Source organism: Aricia agestis, chromosome 4 (genome assembly GCF_905147365.1).
Source record: "Aricia agestis chromosome 4, ilAriAges1.1, whole genome shotgun sequence".
NCBI classification, from domain to species: Eukaryota; Metazoa; Arthropoda; class Insecta; order Lepidoptera; family Lycaenidae; genus Aricia; species Aricia agestis.
Genome location: NC_056409.1, coordinates 18,714,799 through 18,723,512, shown reverse-complemented (window position 1 = coordinate 18,723,512; position 8,714 = coordinate 18,714,799).

Here is an 8,714-nt window from a genome sequence, read left to right as displayed (position 1 = left end):
AGCATAAAAGGCCAAAAAAATCACGTTTCAATTTTAATCACAATCTGTGAAAATTTCAGAAGTAGATAGCGGTTCTTGAGTTACAGCATGGAGACAGACGAACAGACGGACAGACATTGAAGTCTCAGTAATAGGGTCCTGTTTTTACTCTTTGGGTACGGAACCCTAAAAACTGTCAAATTGACGAATGTCAAATAAGTACGAATTACAAGACATGAATTGCAAGCAGAGTGACCATTTTGCGATTTAAAAAAAATTAATTATATTATGATTCATAATATGATTCTCCAAAGCGACTATTTTAGTCCCGATGCAATAGCCTTGTAGAGATACAGCTGCGAGAATTGCACTTTATAGTACATCACTTGGATCGTATAAATGGTTGGATATAATTATACGCTTATAATATATAATTTTACGCTTGTCAATTTCGAAGGTCCAACGTTAACTTCCAAAGACAATATAAATTAACTGAATCAAACATGCAAAACACATGTTAAATGACTTGTAAAGGTCTGATTACGAGTTTGGGGCGAAACTTTGGACAATATTGCCAAGTTTGAACTGCGAACAAGACATCAAACGTTACGCCCACAACACCCTTCATAAATTCGCTTTCCGCCTGTCACACCGAGCTTTAGAACTTAGATTAAATTAATATCATAAAGTTAATATACCTAGCGGAATAGAGCAACAATCTCGAGCTGTCAAACGAAACCGAAATTGGTTTCATCTGTGTGTATATGTGTACGTATACACTTACACAAGCATGATTGAACATGATTTCTATGAGATTAAATTGTCAACGTGCGGCATGTGCCGACTGGACGTCAAAAAAAGAGTGCTGCTGTCATGTCTCTTTTTACCACGCAGTGTTACTGATAGTGACATCTCGCTTGCTCAGGCCTTTGTTTCTCTATTCCGCAAGCTGTATTAACTTTATGATTATTGATTAATATACATAACTTATTATAACTCTGTGCTAATTGAATTTATTATAATAATATGTAAATAATATTGTATTTATCAAATGGTGAACATAATATTAATTAAAATTGAACATAGTCGCTATAGAAGAATATTATTATTATTAAAGTGAAAACTTCACTAGCGGCCATGTACACTTTTTGGTGTGGTTTGAAAATGTGAAACCTAAATCAGTTACATATATTAAATAGACGTGACCTGATCGAAAAATAATAAGACGAAATCGCAATGTTCTGAAAACGATTTTTGAAACAGAGATTTACAAATATTTTTAAAAACTAAAACCTTAAAACTAACAAAACCATCCATCACAAACATGAAACACGGGAATCTATTAATGACAGCCGCCATCCATCAATCATTTTAACCAATAACTTTAATTTAACCGATCCAATCAGAATTCCACCAAACTGAAAAGTTTTACCTGCGCCAGAAAGAGTGTTATGATATTTGTTACCAATTATACAAAACCGATACTTATATTATTACAATTGCGAATATGTTTCTGTCTGTCTCTTACCTATTTAAGCCCAAACCACTAAACTGATTTTGCCGAAATTTGTTAAGAAGATACAGAAGTCTCGGCAAAAAGCATTCTGAAAAAATATAATATTCTGAAAAAGTGAACGGCGCCTGCGCGATAAACTAATTTTGACACAAGAGAGTTGCAAGCGTTATCTAGCACTATAATAAATATGTTATAATTAAAATTATTTAAAAACGTGCAAAAAATATTGGGCTCATAAAGAAATATTCTAAAATTCTAAATTTCTGCATGCTATTTATAATTTTTGACAATTTTCCTATTAAATGCTAAAATAATTTAAAAAATAATGTACTAATTTTTATTAATGTAATTTAATGAATAACTAATAAGAATTTGTAGAATAATGTGACATTTAAATTATTAGCTGTTATATTTGACATACTAAGATTTTGTGATTTAAATTAATTTGCTTTCAGATTTTTTTGTTATAATAATTATTGACATGCAGAAAATGCAAAATAATGTACTTACTTAATATAATTTTTATAAATGTAATTTAATGAATATATAATATTATATGAATTTGTAGAATATTGTGACATTTTAATTATTAGTTATATTTGACATCTGATATTGTGATTTAAATTAATTTGCTTCTAGATTTTTTGTTATAATAATTGACATGCAGAAAACTTTTTTATAATAATTATTTTTTTATGTAAACTCAATACTTTATGGAATTCAATAAAGCTTTATTTATTTATTTATTTTTTTTATTTTAATTAAAATTAAATAATAATCTATACTTACTATAAAACAAAGGACCACTTTTTCCCTCATGTCCTTTGTTCCCTTTAATCATTAAAACTACGCAACGCATTTTGATGATTCTTTCAGTGTTAGATAGCTCATTTATCGAGGAAGGCTATAGGCTATATTTTATTACGCTAAGACTATTAGGAGCAAAGAAATAGAGGAAAATGTGAGAAAAACTCATAATAATAATTCAATAATATTCAGTCCTTTACCTGTGGTTGCTTGGAAAAATTACTAATTAGTAATAAGGCCGCCATTGTAGTACACTGTATTAGTTAATAAATGTTGTAATTTTCTTCTTAACGTGTGCACAATAAAGTATATTTATTATTATTATCATTATTAAAAACAGGGAAAATTATTTGAAAGGGCTAACTTGAACGCGCTAATCTCAGGAACTACTGGTCCGATTTGAAAAATTCTTTCAGTCTTAGATAGCCCATTTATTTAGGAAGGCTATATTTTATCACGCTAAGACTAATAGGCGAATGTCCACATTCTTCTTTTTTTTTAAAAAAAAAAAACGGGGGAAATTATTTGAAAGGGCTTAAATCTCGCGAACTTCAGGAGCATTTTTTATGTTATTTGGCACAGATAAGAAGTAGACCACGTGAAGGATCATAAGCTATAGATTTTAATCATTTTTTCAGTGGCTATATATTTTATACCCGTGCGACGCCGGGGCGGGTCGCTAGTAATATTATATATCGTTTTATTACATTGCTACGCACCTAATTCGTGCTACGGCCTACGACGTAGACCCGCTACGCTACTTTCTTTGCTACGCTAACGTAGCAAAGAAAAGTTTATCGTTACTCGTATATAAAGTTTTGATTTTACGTTTTCTATGTTGTCCCTGTTTTTATTTTATTTCCACATTAATATTATATTGTGAACATTTGTCTGACTGCCTACCACTTGACGTTTAAGATGAAATTCATCATGGATAATGCGAGTCCTCGGAAAAATAACTTTATAACTAAACTGACGAGGTTCCGGAAAAAAAAAATTACTTATTCGTAATTTTTTTTCGATTGTCCTTCGCGGATTTTTTCAAATTTAAGTATACCATACTGTATTCACTTTGATTAATACGAGTGCAGGTTTATATAGGTAATCAGTTGCACTAATAAATCACTAATGACCTGCACTTATCACCTGCGCTAATTAAAAATCATAGTTTGACAGTGTCCTGTCACATTTAAATGGTTTTACCGATTTACGGTGTAAAGCTCGTTGACGGGACACTGTCCGTTTTCATTAAGACGATTATTGGCCAGTGCGGGCAGTGTGAATAAACCATGCCGGGTTAAGTTCAATTATTAACTAGTTGTTTACGGCCAAGGCTAAGAATTTACCGTTATACTGATGTTATGGGCTCCATATTCCACTAAGAGTAAAGTGAATGAGATATGTAACAGCAATGTTTTTTACGCTAGAAGCAACACCAGCATTCAAGTTGTGGGAGCATTCAAGTGTGGTAGAGCCATGCTCATCATCATGCGACCCCTGGGGGTTCACCTGGACCACTTTGGGAATCACTGCCCTAAACGTTATTTGATAAAACCCTAATCTCGCGATACTTCAACAAAAAGTACGACAGTAATCCGAATCACAAATCCATTTTAAATCGAAAGAACAAAGATTATGAAGAGAATCCTCAAGACTTTATTTACACAACAAAAGCCCACAGAGATTATTCGGGAATGAAATGTCTAAATCACGGGGTGACAAAAAAATTTCTGAACAATCAAAAGTTTTTCCATTTTCGTGGAGCTCGCGGCCTCCTCGGTATCTTTCAAAGCAATCTTCGGGATGAGGCCCGACGAATAATTCAAAAACTTCCCAAATACTTCGGGTTAATCACTAAGAGATATTAATCGGTGTACATTTTTAGGAACTGTGTACCGGCGATGCCAGAAGGAGGGTTTTAGTAGCTCATGTAAATAAAACACGTTAAATTTGCAAAAAAATTTACACATTGTTATTCGGTAGGTATGTTTCCCGCAAATCCTTTGAAACTTTAATATCATTTAGCGCGCAGGAACCGTCAATTTTGCTACAGTAACAACTATCAATATTTTAACGCCTCCGTGGTCCACTGGTTCAGAGCATGGCTGTTGACTCGGAGGTTGTGAGTTCGAATTCCGCGTTGGAAACATGTTATTTCCAAGTTTGGTTAGGACAATGCAAGCTGATCATTTGATTGTCTGACAAGTGAAATGATCCATGCGTCGGATGGGCATGTAAAAAGTCGGTTCTGCGCCTGATCTCTCACCGGTCGTGTCGGTCTTCCGTCCCACTGGGTTATGAGAATAAAGGAATAGAGAGTGTTCTTGTATACTGCGCACACACTTGGGCACTATAACATTACTCCTGCGTAACTGGCCTGGTTTCAATGGAGCCGGCCACCGTCACCGAAACCGGTGTGGGAGTTATTATTATTATTTATCTTAATATGTCCTTTTCTTCGGGCTTCGAAGTAGCTACTCATCGAAATCGCAAAAATATAGACTTTCGTATTCACAATAGTCTGGATAACGTAATTCCGGCAACTGGCTTAAACCACTGTAACAAAAATGATAACATTTTAATAAAATAATTAATTGATTGTATCAATTAGACGCGACAATTGACAACGGCGACACACCGCAGGCCACATTTAATAATTGCGACGGTTTTGTTGATTGCAGCTACTTTCGTGTTTTCATTTGTGGTCGGCTGTTGTCAAATTATATATAGCCAACGTTACAAAATGGACACGACATTAAGTGAGAATAGATTAAAATACAAGTGATTTTTTGTATATTTTTCATTATGATTTGTAGGATCCGCTCGCGTTAAATAATCCAGAAAGAAAATAGCATCTCTGGAATAACTGACCTGCAAGCCTTCAAGAAGAGAGCGTATTCCCTCTTAAAATGCCGCCAACGCACCTGCAGCTCTTCTGATGTTGCGAGTGACCATGGGCGACGGTAGTTGCTTTCCACCAGGTGACCCGTTTGTCCGTTTGCCGTCTAATTTTATAAAAGTAAATAAGAGTCGGTAACAACATATTAATATTATGGCAATACAAAAAAATTACGGTGCTGAAACAATTTTAGCAGTCCTATTTCTACTGTATGTTTATTGTAGTCTCCACAGACATAGATCAAGATAGTTCCGCATGTATATGTACATCGCGTGCCATATCGAGTTCCCAAACGACGAGCAATGCTCATATTTCGATAGTCTGTTCTTTAGTCTGCGCTCCACCGTTATCGGAATCAGACGTCGATCGTATTGAAAAATGCCTAATTGTGCCATATTGAGCTGTAGAACTTCGAATAGAAACGTTGGCCTAGATTATGGACACGTTTCTTATCATCGGTACGTCACAGTAGGTAGGAAAAATTGGCACGTTCGTTTTCATACAAATGGAGGGACATGCGGTATCTATCTTGATCTATGTCTGTGGTAGTCTCTCAGTTTTATCTTTAGCTGTTGTTATAGTCTCTCGACTCTCAGGTGTTTGAACAAGAGTTTATTCTATTAAATAGCCTTGTTGATTGGTTAATATTTTGACGACGGCCAAGCAAATGCCTTATTGAGTACAACTCTTGTCAAAAAAATTAAGGAACTGGACATGAGAGGGTGATCCTTATGACGTTAACATAAGAGGTCTGTCAGAGGTAAAATAAAACTGAACAGCCTGTATTTCTAACAAAGCTAATCAATTATTGGTATCTAATATCTGTTCTCGAATTAACGATAGCAAACCAAACAGCCGGCGGGCATCCAACATTCATACCTGCAGTCATACGGAACCAACCATACGAATATAACGGTGCGGTGCTCGGGGTACGTGAAAATCGTTTGATACTAAAATTTTAAATAAAATGTGAGGTGGACCCACTTTAAAATTTATAATCAGGACGTGAATGACAGACGATCATTAGCAGAAGGTTGCTTATATCTATTTACTCGCGAGCGTAGAGCAAGAAAAAAAAAAACAAAGCGTAGAGCAAGAAAAAAAAAACAAGTTTCGTGCATGAGCAAAAAAACAATCTGTAGCTTTCTTACCATGCGAGTTCCGGTAGTAACAACGAAACAGCTACAGGATGCATTTTCGCCGCACAGTAGAAAGACGCTCTTATTTTTCTACTTTTCAGCGAAAATTTAAGGCCCTCTTAAGTATGTTACAGAAAAGATGTAGTATTTGCTTTAAAATCATCAATAATGAATTACAGATAAGAATTGTTCATCCTTTCTGAGTGCGGCCACAAGTTTTATAAATATACGGTAGTTTTATATAGATTTTAGATTGATTTTAGATTATTGGACAAGTTCTTTATCGCGCGTTGCGAAAGGGGGCTAGGCGGAAAAATTTGTAACGACATTTTTCTTAATTCCTGCGCTGTACGAGCAGAGGGCGTTGATAGTATTCCTGGGCGTCAACTAAATGGCGTTTTTGAAAATAAACAGTGACATCTACCGGACCTATTTTATAACTTCGTTCCATCTGGGTGTCCCTAGACAACTCTCAAGTTTTTTTTTAGATTAATCTGTTGTGTCAAACAAAGTAATCTTTAAAAAAATTAACGAATTTTTTTCAATTTCGTCTCTAATCCCGCGTCAGGACCGGAAGTGCTAAAGCGTTTAGCTGAGGGCCGGTATCGAGATAAACAAACGCAGGTCGACGGCGCATACAATATTCATACCGCAGCTCTACCGTTCTAATTTCATGGCCGCTTCAAATTGTTCACAACGATCAAATACTAGCTAATATTGTGTACTTCATTTTGATCTATATCTAAACAAAATATTATTAGAATTTAGATACTATCAAGTTGCTGCTGCTAATTACCTAGTCAAAAATACATTACTCGAACTTCTGTTTTCGACAGTTAAAACTACATTTTTTTTAATGCTTGTTTCCCCCGTACATTATACAGGCAAATTTTCTGCCTTGTTTTTTCTTTTTTACATTTTTCATTTTTTATAAGTCTGTAAGTACACTTTAATATTTTATCTTCTATGCTTTTACATATTCTATACATTCAAAGTACCTACTGCATTGCGTTACATAATTTTGTTATCGATTTACATTTCTATTCTTTTTAATTTACATTCCAATCAAAATCGTGTGTGATGTATGTAATTATAGGCAATTAAGAACGTATTACATGTACTGAATAACGGATTGGAATGTTAAAACTACATTGTAATCATTATTAGGTTTAAGAAATAATATTATCTACTGTTCTTGATGAATGCTGTACATACCTATAATTGGCTTTCACATAAGTGCATGTTTTAGTTTGAATATATTTAAAGTTTTTGTGTTTTGCTGTTGGCGAGTCTAATAAAGAAATAAATAAATAAATATGAACTAACTCTAAGGGCGTTTGTCCACAGTCGCCGTCACCGTCCCTGTGATTTCATTTTCTACCGAGTGGCATGTATCGCTAGCGATACATGCCACTGCTGCTTTGTTACGGCGTAGAGCAAAATGTAACCTATAGCCTACATCATAAAGTGGTATTTTATTTGAATTTCTGTCCGTGACTTCATGGTGACAGCACGGTGGATAACTTTAAAGCCTTACTTACTCAATGAATACGATTTTAGATGAAAGTCAAATAGCATAATAATTATTATACTTTTGCCTATAGATATTAATTATTTCATGTTCCCCGAATCGAGGGACAATAAGTGAAATTCGTCGAAAGAAGACGCTCCATGGTCTCGTGATTTTAATGAGTTTTGCTCATATTTAACGTTGAACTTTTACTAATCGATTCTTTAATAGTACTTATACCATTATATTAGGATACAAAATAAAAAACTAAATAATTTAATTATTCTAAATATTTAATCAAAATATTAAATTAAAAAACATAAGAGGTGTCAAAGGACACCCAAATGGAACGAAGTTATTTCTTATGTTCAAAAAAACCTGGAAAGATACCTACATAATATGTTCTTATTATTCGTAGCTACATATACACAAAAAAAATATTTAAAAAAACGCCATCTATTAACGCCTAGGAATACTAATAACGCGTCACTGTTTATTCTCAAAAATGCCATCTAGCTGACGCACAGGAATATTATCAACGCCCTCTGCCCGCCCGCCATGTAGGTACTAATAAAAAACTGTCGAGGTCAATTAATATCGTTCTGTCTAGCCTCCTTTACGCCGAACGTGCGATAAGGAACTTCGTTCCTATAACTGCAAACGTCAGGAAAACGTAGGTATATGTGTCAATATCCAAAAGTTGTTTAACACTGAATAGAAAAGCATGTATCACGAGCAAGATAAATATAATTAATGCGTGCAGAAAAAATAGAAAATCTGTTTTGAATTTTGGCTCACTAGATAGTAGTATTCATTGTAAACCTCGTTACTTATCCTTAGAATCCGTACATCATATTATTAATA